The sequence below is a fragment of the Neodiprion lecontei genome, chromosome 5, assembly GCF_021901455.1.
Source record: "Neodiprion lecontei isolate iyNeoLeco1 chromosome 5, iyNeoLeco1.1, whole genome shotgun sequence".
NCBI lineage: Eukaryota > Metazoa > Arthropoda > Insecta > Hymenoptera > Diprionidae > Neodiprion > Neodiprion lecontei.
The window spans coordinates 6200770-6214662 of NC_060264.1; the positions used below are offsets into that span (position 1 = coordinate 6200770).

The 13893-nt window shown below is 41.8% G+C and overlaps 1 protein-coding gene across 1 annotated transcript in view; it reads left to right on the plus strand.

The window, feature by feature from the left end:
- The window catches only part of LOC107221174 (alkaline phosphatase), a 244915-nt gene that overhangs the window by 61739 nt on the left and 169283 nt on the right, over positions 1-13893 (plus strand). The window contains exon 4 of the mRNA XM_046742377.1: positions 4920-5021. The gene's annotated coding sequence lies outside the window, so the exon portion shown is untranslated. The remainder of the gene's footprint in view (positions 1-4919; positions 5022-13893) is intronic.

Here is a 13893-nt window from a genome sequence, read left to right on the forward strand (position 1 = left end):
GACCTGCACGGAAACTTACAGCGTGCTTAAGAAATTTACTGGTCGAAGTCCTGAGTGATTGGACGTCCTGCAATGTCCTGCTTATGCAGCAACCGTAGCTCTCTTGCCTAATCTCGATTTTACTTTATTCGGCCGGAGGTTAAACCCTGCGACGTTTCGTTACATTAAATTAATTTACGTTGAAAGGAACAAAGTATGGAAATTGATCTTGGACCATTTGGAAAATTACCGGAGTAACAGATTTTTCAGATGTAATTGCGGAGGGGAGTGAACCGTTGCAACAAACGTTACTAAAATAATTCAACTTTTCCTTGACCTGGATCCAACGTTTCTCGTCAATCACAAATTCGTTTTCCCGCATTTTCTATCAAGCATAAAATGTGAAAGTATCTTTATTTCCGTTGATGATGTTCAAGAAATTTAACGAAATAACTTTTCAAAACTTCCGTCATTTCCGGCTACAAAGTGGCGAGTACGTAAACGTGAATATCATTACTACTCGTACCTTGAATACCGAAAGAACTGCTTAAAATTGGTAAAAATTTTGTTGTATTATATAGCATTCGCTAAGATGTCCCAGCACCCATCTAAATATGTACCGAGTGATTATATATCTGATATGGTTCAACGCGCAGCATGAAATGGTAAACTTTTGGAAATATGAATTAACATTTGGCTATAAGGTAAGCAGTGAATTGTTGATAAAAAAAAAGTTTACATTAAATTAAAAAAAAAAAAAAAAGAAAATGGCTCTGCATGTAAAATTTCAAATCGATTCATGCAACGGTGTTCAAGTAATCTGTCCTCCCAGTTTGATAAAAGTAGTTTCGAGAAAAATGCGTTTAAAGTTTCACGAGCACTCAGTGCCTGCTCCGAAGCACTGTGGCAAAATCGATAATTGAACCTTTTAAAAAAAATCACTCACTACAGGACCAACTGGATATTGTTTTTATAACCTTAAAATATTGTTCAAGCGAGAAAAAGGAACAAAAAAAATTATCGAATATTCGAAAATCCTAGAGCGGTGTTACCCTTTAATAAACGTCGATACGATCGTGTTTCCGGCAAAAAGCTAAAGCTTTTCCGTTCACGACGCCCTGGAGTTTTCTTTACGTCATGCACCGGTTGCATAGGATTGTGGGAATCCGTATATTTCTCATTCGCAATCCGGCGCAAGCTTTCATCTTTTTACACTTCGAGAACGTTCGCGCTTTCTCAATTCGGTGAAGTTACGCTTGGCACAAAGAAACAGCGAACGAGGACGTCGAGGCACCTGTGCAGCAGCTTAAAGCTTCGCCGTTCAACCAAGCGTAACTTTTTCTTCTACCCACCTTCGTAGAAGCCGAGTGCAGGAAAGGATCGGCGCGTTTCATCCGGGACATCGAGCCACTCCTAATGTCCGGGCTTACTCGGCATTCCTAAAACTCTTTCGCTTTGGATTTCGCGAAACGCGTTGCAGCGCACACGCCGCGGGCCGAATATCTGCAAGCATATCTTGTCTTTCTTGAAAGAGGAAAGGCTTGGGGCTTTGCTCCTGAATTCCACCCCGCTCTATTCTCTGCAGACTGAAGTGCTTCTTCTTCGACTTTCCGCGAAAACACTTCTGTCGTTTCCGTCGTTACGCCTTCGAGTCTCTGGCGCGATGCACTCTTTCGAACAATTCGCACTGTTTTACCGTCTGTTTTCAAACTAGAACGAGAAAAAAAAAGAAATTCTTTCCGCGACTCTCACCAATCGCGAGCCGTTTATGCGATAGGTCGACAAAAAAATTTTTTTTTTTTTTTTTTTGAGTTTTTATTGAGATAAATCAATTTCGATTCTGTGCATCGAATAATAACCAAAACCTTTGTTTGTTACTTATAAAGTTTGATTTTGTCTTTTTTACGATGATAAACAAGTCTTGAAGTTTTTGATTGATAGATAATATGGGCGCCTATTCGGAAAAAAAAAAGAAAACGTTTTCACCAAGATGCGATGGACTTTATCGTTATTAACGTTATCAAGGGCAGTATAACCAGAGCATGATCGGAGATCACGTTTGGGGTTTGATACGAGAAAGTCCGTACGAAAATAGAAGAAGTACGAAAAATATCCACTTTCAAACTTTGTTTATCAATTTTACATTTGTATTTTATTATTGATTATTATTTTTGCATAAAAGTGATTTAAATGCAAACCTGAAGTTTGTTTAATCGTTATTTGGAATAAATGTTTGAGAAAATAGGTAATTTTTCTTAAAATCCGAAATGTCGTTCCGGTTTCAACAAAAATAAGCCTTGCCTAATAAAACTATTTTCTTCATTCATCAGTTACGTGGAAGATATCAAAATTTGGCCTATAGAACCCAGACTCAAAATTCGCGTTGACCGGTATTTTTAAACGACGTTCAAGCCGGCGAATCTTTTACGGATAAGTTTTTACCTCCTCGCCGTTTCTCAAAGCGGGCAAAACCTCGCTTCTCGACGACGACGGAGTGGAAATCAGGAAGAGGAACTAGGCGTGACCCGCCGTCTTCGTCGCAGCGTTTTTTAGGCCTCGGGCGTCTTTTAGCGCTGTTATTTCGCTCGGCGAGGGTGAATTTCAGAGATGCGGGAATACCGTAGGTCTGAAAAGTTCTCGGTACCGTACAGCCGGCGCTGTAGGAACGGAAAGAAGAGAGTAATTCGATATAAATAAAAGTTGAACGGGGTGCGGGGTGTTTAACCTGGAACTGCGGGAGAACTTTGGGGGGAAAATTATCTCACTCGGTGAATTCCAGCGGTGAAATTTTCTCCGTCCTGTGTTTGCCGGCTCGAGTCTCGCCTCGAACGAACGTTCGAAATACGCGAAGGTACACCTCGCCCCTTTCGCTCCCTTGAAAAGCACTCCTTGGACGAATTTCCCGCAGCTGCAGAGTTGGAAAAATATTTTCTTTCGCCGCAACGCGGAATGGTGCCTACAGGTAGAAGGTAGCACAAGGGGAAATTACCCAACGCGGAATCACGCGTCTTTTACTCTTTTACCCCTCCGAACACGCGGCTTCCATTACCGAACGATGATCGCGGGATTGGGGAAATGTAATCGTGGGAAAAGTAGTTTCGGAGACTATCGCTGCTGCTGTTATCTATTGCCTCCGTGGCTTCCGATGCCGCGGCACGGATGTAGCTCTGTAAAACATCGCATAAAATAAAGCGGAGAAAAGGAACGCGGGTCTCTATCAAGTTAACAGCCACCCGACACTTTCTTCGGCTGCGGTACGAGCAAACTTTTTCCCCGTCCCAAAGTTGATACCATAAATGAATACGATAGCCCGGTCCTTTCTGCTCCGTGGTGGAAGGATTATATCCTGATAAATCTTTCATACTTTCTTTTTTGCTCTTTATTCGGTATAGGATATACAGATTCCGCTGATTGCCGTGCCGAATGAATATTAAGTTCGTTAAAATCAATTAAACTTGACCGTACAATACACCCTCTCAATTTTATAACGTTATTTTGCATATTTAATTCCTGTCACTTCACGCAACGCGGATTACGAGATTAACTAATTTCCAAGGTTTATCTTCGCCCGTCTCGCAGTAAAACGCCCTTCGTTGTTATTATATTTATTTACCACCCCTTTGACGCGTCCATATTTCACAAGTGCCTACGGCACTTTTCCCCCTTCGCTCCTTCAGAGCCGAGCGGTTCACGTGGCACATGGGATTAGAAAGGATAGACCGAGGCATAAAATAGATTGCAGAAACGACGTAGGAGGATTCGCGACGTGACGAGCGTCCCGGATCACCCTGTTACTAGGCGGGCTTAATTGTGTATAAAAAACCGCGGATCGAGACTCTTCGAAATTCAGATCGCACCTTGGCGAGCTCCGAATTCACCTCGTCGTCGGACGCGATTCGTATATACGCGTCCATAATTCCATTACCCTTTAAATTTCGCGAGTCGTCGTTCCCTTCCCTCGTTCCATCTTCGCACGATTCCCTCTCTCCTTTCTTTCGCACGATATATCCTCGCGGATATAAACCCTGCGGGATGAGGGGAGGCAGTCGTTGACCCTGCGCGACTGGGAATGAAGCACCGGGGCTTCTGGCTAAACACTCGTGGTCACGAGGGCGCCCGGCGGGGTGTTATTTAGTGGAAACTACCCCCGAGGGACGCCGCGCACTGTGGAACTGCCAGGGCAGCCCGAGCTACACCGCCGGTCTTATATCTAGCAAAAACCGTCTCCATCTCCTCCCCGTCAAACCATAAGTCACCCCGGCTCCGCCGCGAAAGCACCTCGACTCCATCATACTTCGTTCAACACGTCCAACTCCGCTTCATCTCCCCCCCGTCCCCATGTTTCACCCCTTCGTTCTTCCCTCGCTACGAATCCTCGAGATCCTTGCGGCCCTCGAGGCCCCCACTCGAGTTATTATCCCGCAGTTCTGACCGACTATCGCCACTTAACGCATTGCTTTTACCCCCCTAACCCGCGAAACTTGCGCCATCTGCAATTTGATTCTCCGTTCCCTCTTTATTTTCTCCTTTATCGACTATCCAGCATCGTACACGAGGCTGCGGCGTTTTTTATATAGCGCCTCCTCGAACTCTCCGAGAGGAATCTAATCTTCTTTTTTATTTTACTCCGCAGGCCGCTCGGGGATTAGGCTTAGGCTATGTGTCAGGTTTTCGTCGAACGAATAGAATTTTCTTTTTCTCAAATTCGCTTTGATCGTGTCATTTTCTTTTTATCTCCCGTCCCGCTACACGGCCTTGTAACGTAAGGTAAAAGTTTTACCTCTGCAAAATGTTTTATCCGTTCGAATTCAATTCTGTATTCTATTTATGAAAGCTCGTTCAAACGATTTCTCGAACAATATGGAGAGAGTCGAAGTTAGCTTTAGTTAACTAAACCGTTATGCCTTGCCCGCGATGTCTATGATTCATTTCTCATGCAGGTTTCCTTCGAACATCTCGAATACTTTTCGAGTCGGACGATGAAGCTTATCTGGGCAGCTGAATCTCGGATACAAGACGAACCTCGTCGGAAGGAAAAATTTGTGAGTAACAATTTCTTTCCACCTCCATTTCATTCTTTAAAATTATGAGTAGAAAATTTTTTGATCTCGGATGATCGAAGTGGCAGATTTAAGTTTATAAATTGCCGTCCTGCATTCGTCGACAACCCGGCTACACGTTCGTTGAAAAATGGTGTCGATTGATACAACGCGGCTGTTCGTGCAGGATCGAAGGATAAGCCGAGCGTTATCAGACATCGGACTCCATTATTCGGGGAAATGGAATGCTGGATTACCATGGAACGATTACCATGAAACAGCGCGAGGATCGATGCGACTGTCGGAACAGCCTGTCGATCTCGAATCGCGAGAATTCGACAATCCAATCAACATCCGACTGTGCTCAAGGCGAAACTTGTCGCCTCGCTCCGCGATGATTCTCATAACAGTTTCAAGTTTTTTCCATCCCCCTGCCCGGCTTTCTAGATACCGAATTGAAAGATCGTCGAATTGCCTATCGTTACAAGTCGGGACGCGGATGACGGAATCTATCGGACCATCAAGTTCGATTTTATCATTTGGAAGGTGTCGGGTGGTGAAAGATTGCCTAACGGAGGCTTCTTGTCAATCACTCTAATCCGACCGAATGGGATTAACCCTTCCGCGAGCCCCGCCTGCAGGATGGAATAGCCGTAATTTCGAACCTCATCCTAGCTGAAGATATTGAATGAGTCGGCTATAACAAGTGGCGCGGATCAGGCGGGCCTGAAATTAATTTCACCTGCAGGTAATCAGGCGTCCTGCACTTTAATCGTTTCAACGTTCTTGGACGAACGTCCCGAGAAATGTTTTATTCGCTGCGTGATTTTCGACTCGTGCTCGATTTACAGACTTTGCGGTGTCCAGGTTCGCGAACTTGGATGATCCGCTCGTCTCGATTTCTCGTTCAGCCTGCCTGAATCTGGAATGATGTTGCTGTGGGCCGTGCAAACCGTCACCACGTGTGATTGAAACAATTCTTTTTACACAACGCTTTAATTTAAATATATATTTATCAACAATAAGAGGTTCTTAGCATCGATTTTCAATGCTCGGTTTTATACACTTATACGATTGACTAACGGAATGACGTTAATTATACCGAAGTTCCAAGTCTTTGAATATGAGATAATGTATATGAATATATATAGTCTGACATCTTAATTTGTTCGGCGATTAATTCAGTTCTGTTTTGTCTGGTGTCTAAAATGATCGTATGTTGCATGAGTCTGGTTTGAAAAGGATCTTCGGTAACGATAGTTTTGGGAAGACTCCTGATTTGTCTTTTGCTACGTTATTGCAAGACGATTGGTCTTGAAGAGGTCAATTGGGAGTTACTTTTGAATTATGTGGAGCCGATATTAGGGGGGATCTTACGATCGAAATTCAAAAAAGACCTTTTTAAGGACCACCCCACTGTGCACAGATCGATATGGATCTCAAATCTACGATACGAGCGTGCGAAGCTCTCTTGCGGCAATTGCACGTCGGTAAGTTAGGGTACCGTCTTAATAATCGGCTCGGACGCAATACGTGCGTCGCGACCAACCCCAAAATTTCAACATCTCATTCGGTGTCACTAACCAGCATTTAGTATAACATTTAAGCTAATCGCACGAGGAGAGAATAAATAAAATTATGTTAAAACCTCGTGTTTACCAACCACTTTGCCGTTCCCTCAAGGACCACTTGAATTTTGGGAGTAGAGGGAAGGCCGAGTTGAGTTCTGATCAAACACGGATGCCTCCGCAGAGTTTTCAAATTCAATATCCGCGAGTCTTCGCCACCGTAACGCGTATGGAACAGCCCTGCGGCCTGCAGGATATTCCCGGAGAATGGAATCGGCCTAATCAGTTTGCGGGGTGCGAAAGCAGCCCTCTGAAAACCCACCGAAAATACCCGGACGCTCTAATTAAGCAGTTTGCGTAGGTTATACATATTGCGTTAGGTAGAGGGCAGTTTTAATTGCCCGTCCATCGTTCAGAATTTAGATAACATCGCGACGTTTGCGTGAAGCTGAGGGTTCGAGCCTCGTTTTGCATCCCGTTTAGTCTCAGTGTCCGTAGAAACTCGCCGTTTGCCCGAGCTTATTTATTATACTCACCGTCGTTTCGTCACCGTTTTCACCCTCGGGTTTACATCGTAACATATTATACAGGCGAGTTTGCAAGTCCGGAAAATAATCCACCGGCTTCGTATCGCGTCGGATGATTAATTTCTGTCACCGCTTTCATTTACGCTGTGCCGTAAACTGCACTGTTTCAATATTCCATTCTCAGTTCGGCCCAAAAACTCTCTTCGAAAATTATATTCGTTTGGTCTTTTCTGCTCGTGATATCACAACAGCATTACTTTACCGCAGATCAACAACAAAATTTTTTTCTCGCGTTTCTATTGAGGTAAATAAATTTCGATTCCATACGTCGAATAATAACCAAAACCTTTGTCTGTTACTTATAAAGTTTGTTTCTGTCTTTTTTGAATTGATATTATAAGTCTTGAAGTTTTTGGTTCATAGCTAATATGCGTGCATATTCGGAAGAAGAAGGAAAACGTTTTCACCAAAATGCGATGGACTTTATCAGAGCGTAATGAGAGATCACGTTTGGGGTTTGATACGAGAAAGTCCGTCCGAAAATAGACGAAGTATGAAAAATATTCATGTTTAAACTTTGTCCATCGATTCTTTTACATTTGTATTTTATTATTAATTACTATCTCTGCATAAAAGTGATTTAAATGCAAAACTGAAGTTTGTTTGATCGTTATTTAGAATAAATGTTTGAGAAAATGGGTAATTTTTCTTAAAATCCGAAAAATCGTTCGGGCTTTTACAGAAACAAACTTTATACGATAAAACTATTTTTTCATTTATCAGTTACGTAGAAGAAATGAAAAATTTGACATCTAGAACCCAGACTGAAAATTCGCGTTGATCGGTGTTATTGTTCCGCCCGGCATGGGGAGTTTTAGAAAAAACAGCGTGAAAGGCGGCCTCGAGCAACCGATTTCGAACCATTAGCCGCTTTTCTAGTACGTTTAGCTGTCGAGCGAGCATAATGGAATACTTAATTCTCCAGCATCCTCACGAGGCACAAAGGGTCCATTACGCGGTTTATCTGCTTCTCGAACGCGAGAGCTGCTGGGTGGCCATTTTCATTCTCAAGTATCTATACACCGCCTGCTCCTTCGATATCGGATACCTTCTATTCTCCGGCTTTAAGTGCACTCACGATACCGACAATTAGCCGTGAGATCAATCGTTCTTTCCCATGTATAGGTACCTACGTAAAGGTAAGGTATCGCCTTTCCCTATTTCCGAAACCTGTCAAACAAAGTCGGCCACGCGTCGTTTTGACAGGGTAATCACTGGTCAAGGAATTCTGGAAAACATGGAAATCTCATGGAATTCTAATATTCCGGAATAATCGGGGAAATGTCAGAGGCTTTTCCGAAGAGTCTAGAAATCGTTGACTATAAATTTCTTTTTTTTTTTTTATACAAATACGTTCCACAATTTTTTTAAGCCTTAGAAAAATTAGGTCGAATACAAATTCCGGAAGTTTCTCCGCAAACTTTGAATATTCCTAAATATTAGTCTGACCCAAGTGACAGTTCGTACTTTCATAAAAAAGAAGAAAATTGTACGGAAAATACGAATATTTTTCTCAATTTGTCCGAATTGGTTAGGGAAAATTACAAGATTTTTGTTTGGAGTTGAGTCTTGCCTCGAAGGAATTTTGTCACCGCTTCACTGAATAATGGTTCACGCACGCATTCGCGCACCACGCACCGATATTCTACCGTAATTATGTAAACTGATATATACTACAGCAGTGACAAATTGATCGCAATTACGTTCCGAACTAGAGGATGAAAGTCTACCGATTCTGTTGAATTTTGTATTAATTAACGAAGGATATTAAATATCCCTTAAATCGTGGGTTTATAACGTAAAGTATAAGAAATATGGTAAATTGTTTCGCCCGGGTTTTCTTGTTAAAAAGAAAATTTCAACTTTCTCTAACGCTTTACTCGAATTTGAATAACAATATCCTTGAGTTAATTTAGAAAGTTTTAGATTTCAGGAGCTTTCGGTATTGATTATTTCCTACGTAAGAGTATTAAAATAAAAATGATTCCATCATCCAGTGGTTATAAAATACTTTTTGAAAAGAAAATGGATATCTCATTTACATTACCGTTGATTTCACATTGATTTACGTTGATTAACCGAAGATGAATTTATCTCAAAAATAGCAACTGTCACCGGTATTCACTGTCAATTTCGCTACGAAACTTACGAAATATCGTCTCCCTTGTTGGTTCGAAAAATTGTGATCAGCACTCGGCTTCGTACAAAGCCCGAATATCGGACATTGCCATCAGCTTTGATGGATCGATACGCTCATCACTCTCTCCGGTTTCATAATGAAAAATCGTTTCTGTTTTATGAGAAAAACGTGTTTCGTATGTACATACTTTTTCAGAGGATTCATTGACATGTTAAATACTATAACACTGACGTTACTGTGTATGACGCGTAGAAATTCCCCAACAACTTTACTCTCGGTAATGTTCTTGATTACATAACAATATACACGCGTATGTTCCGCCAAATGTAATGACCGGTGATTTATTATTTCCGAAATTGTTTTTCACTTAACACTAGACTTGAATATTTCCCAAACGAATTTAGATGTAAAAAATTTGGTTATTCATTGGCTCTACGAAATGCATCTCAAGTCATCTCGACACTCTAGATGAATAGCCGATAAAAACGTATAATATTCAGCTGAGCTGACAGGGTACGCAGAGATTGATGTCGGTCGTTTACTCGTGAATTTGTATTTACAAGTAGGTTTTTACACCTCGTAACCGTGCAGGTCGCCAAAGGCGAGTCATTGCGAAATAAAATTGACGACAAAAACTAGCGTATCGGAGAATGATTGATTTTCAGTTTGTCGGCTAGTCTTTTTCATCTTATCTACACGTCCACTGTGTAAGAGGAAAAATTTCATCCTTTGCTCAGAGGTTCGGACGGGTGAAAAAAATTAAGCTCCATGTTAAAAATTAGGAGTTTTTATTAAATTATTAAATTTACAAGTACAATAAACTTACTGCACAATTTAGTAAATTCAAATTACGTCTATGCGCTTATCTCACAAATTTGAGTAAAATCAAAGATTTTCATCGTAAATTTATAAAGCAAATACATAATAATTTACGTCGCTGCGTCGGATTTGTAAATTTTCAAACTGATTTCGTAATTTGACGACTCTTTTGCACGGTAAATGTAAAGCAAATTCACAATCATTTTTAATGGTGTAAGAGAAAGAAGAAGCAAAAAAAAAAAAAAAAAGAAAAACAATCGGGAGTAAGCCGTGAAGTTCAAATCATGTATTTACACTAGCTTATCTGACTACTCAGCCCTGCAGGAGAGTTCGAGGGGTAAATTATTCGGGGGAAGCGGCTCGTTTTAAAATATATTACCGAAAAGTACAAGCCCCGAAATACAAACTCGAACTTGGGTTACCTCCGGCGAACTTAATCCCAACGTAGATTATAATTGCAAAATGGACATTGCGATTAGCCTCCGCGTGCTCTCAACTTTTGGGCACAAGTGTCGAGAGAGCGCGAGATACGGAGAGCGGAGTTTTCTCGCTGTTTGAAACGATCACGGGAAACCGGAAGTCCGTCGAGTTGGCAAATTGCTCTGTTAGGTATAACCCAGATATTCGTAGCCGAGACCGGCAGTTGAGTAGTTGTTCACACCCCGAGTCGCCGAGTGGTTTTTAACCGCTTGGCCTTTGTCCGTCCAACTGCGGAACTTGCGGCCTGCACCGCGGAGCTTTACCACCGCTGCAAGTTCACGGAATTGTTTCTCCGCGATTCAGAGCTCGGAAATGCACGCGTTGATTGCAGCGCTGGAATGCCGGAGAAATAATATCTTTCCCGGACGAGGAAAAAAAAAAAAAAAGAAAAAAAGAAAAAAGTATAATGAAACAAAAAGAAGCAAGGCGAAGGAAGATACCGTTTCAGCGAAAATCGGAAGAGTGAAAATCTCGCCGATGGCTTCAGGCGTTACGTAATATCATCCCATGCATGCATCCCACCGGAGTATACCTGGTGCAGCTAATTTCATTCCACTTTGCGCATACTCGTGCCGATTATCTCTCGTCTACCTTCGGCAAGATGGATGCTAAAAAAGTGCTTCAATCGAAGCCACTCGGTTTGGATTTTGCAGCTGCAGGCATAGCCAATTATTATCATTGTTTTGCTCGCTTTAACTTATTTCTAGAACTGGCAAGCATAATTTAGTTTTAGTAGTCTTGTAAGTTTCGCGGTAATTAGTTGATTCAAAATGTCTGATCTGAGCCTTTATTCGACTTCTTCGAATAAGAAAAATTGCATCAAATTTCCTGATTACCTACGTGTACTCTGTAAAACTCTCGTTTGCAGATTTGGGAACAATTTTTCTGGCTCGGAGTATTAACCTTAGTCCGGTTGACCCCGCATATGACCTTAACGTACAATTTTAAAGTCAGCGTGCTTGAATCAGGGTTGTTTGTGCAAGTAAAATGAATAATAATTGAAAAAACTTTGGAGTCTCAGAAACCCCGTATATGTGTTGCGTATTGTTTTCCTTTTTTGGCTTCAAGAATTTCAGCCACATCCTCCATCGTTTTTTGCTAAAACTAAGATTGGAGTCCATTTCTGAATAGTTAAATTTTGTCTCAGAATTTTGTTCAAGTCGTAACCGTGCATAAAGAAATCCTGTGTACAGTAATAACGTTCCAAAGTTGGCTGGAGTTAGGCTAACGCCGTGTAAATAATGTGGAAGTTTCAATATTTGACAATATCTGAGCAATCTCGAAATTTGTGTAATTTGCGTGAAAAATCTGTTCATGCCAAATTCGCCGACATCTTTCGAATAACCTCGATGAGTTCGGAGTTTTCGAACAACGTGGAAAGGGAATGACGAAATTGTTCGTAAAATTATTCCATCAGCAGCGTTGTAATTACACGTATAGTTAACTTGGCTTGATATTAAATCTGACACCGTGTTCCCGGGACCCTGAAGCTTATCTAACTCTTCCCGGGAAATGAATTTCCGTTCATATCTGATCGAGGAAGTCATGTTCGAGCTGCCCGAGGAGCTCGGCATCTAGCGCGAATTTGTTCACGGGTCACAGGCGCGGCATATAGATACGCTTATGTACGTAGAAGCTAGACTCCCGACATAGGTATGGGTTGTACATGAAGTAGCCGAAAGTTTTCCGACTCGAGGAAAGTTGCTGCATGCTCGTATACTTTAAACAAGTGAAATGGAACGGAGTGACAACGCGAAACGATGAAAATTCCGATTCGGTTTGCCGTTTCGCGGTTCAAACCCGATGACGCGATAGTAACTTACTGCCTCGGTTACATCGCATGCTTAAGAAGGTGCCAAAAGTTTCGCGAACAGCTTTTCGAAGTGATAGAAAAATAGAATAAAGTTACGAGTAAGTATTCAGCCACAGGCACCGTTCGAAAGTTGGATGCGAATTGAAATTTCGAGTGGATCAAGTTGACCCTTTCACTCACGCGATTCAGCTTTTGTTAACACGAAAGAGCAATTATACGTTTTCTATGCATTTTTCGGCGCTGAATGCGAATCTGATGTGAAACATTTATCAAAACTGAAAATTCCCTGTGAAATGGGGTGAAAACCGGGTGAATTATCAACATTGTTTTAGACAGTGTTATTCGCGGCTTTGAGAAAGGTAAAAACTGCCCCTATGCATTGAATTTTGTAAATCTGATGGCTAATCTGCGATCTCTGTTTGTCGTCCGACGAATTCCAAACGTTTTTAGTACACGTTTATTATCAAATTTCTTTATCACCGAATTGCATTCGTGAAAATACCTTTTTTCCATATTTTTATTTACAACAATTGTAAGCAATTATGGTTTCACAAGAAATCCTAATTATTCCAAAGCTTAAGTATTTTTTTTACCTGAAAATGTATAAAAATTCAGGATTTAGCAGGATATATAAGAAAAAGAAAAAAAAGGGTGCTACTGTATCGGCCTCTGTGACTGAAAGGTTTAACAATTAACGCAGGATCGAAATTTCGATACAATCGACAATTGGTAGCGAAGAATTTCTAATCTTTCCCTGCGGAATATTTCCGATACTTTTATAGCCATCCGGAGCTGCGGTTCTTCTGGAATTTGAACTCTTCGGAATTCGACCCTTAGTACTGGCATTGTACCGGGAGTCTGAAATTTTTATCGTCCAGAATTTCGAGCCGCCATCCCGATGGAATCATCGGCAAGATTGACTCCGTATTTTTCGTGTACCGCCAACAGCGCTTGTCTCGCGTTTTATCCGGGTAAACTAGATTCGCCCCGCGTGCTTTTCGCCCGGATTGACCGTGCGAGAATATTTCGGAAACGTCCCCAAGGAGTTTCTTTTCTACCTGTTTTTTTCTCAAACACGCGTGGGTTGTACGAAATTATACGTAGACGCGGGACGCGTGGAAGCTTTCTTCTGAGAAACAAAGGCGAAAGGCGTTGTTCCTCTCACTCACGATTCAGAGTATAACGCAATTTCTGAGGCCGATTCGGAGCTTGCATCCCATTCGCCTCTTCGGCGGACGTTTCGCTTATGCAAAAGCTGCGAATTTCGGCTCTAACGTAGTAAGTCCGACCCGCGTGTCTAGTAAGATCACTTCATGCGCGGTTGCCGGCAGCTTGCAAGCTTCGAACTGGTTGGGTTTGATTTGAACCGTCAGCGCGAGAAAGAATTTCTCCGCCCTTTGAACCGCTGGAATGAGACATTTGTCGGAGATGATACTTGAATTTCGTTTCCACCGGAAATATTTTGAAA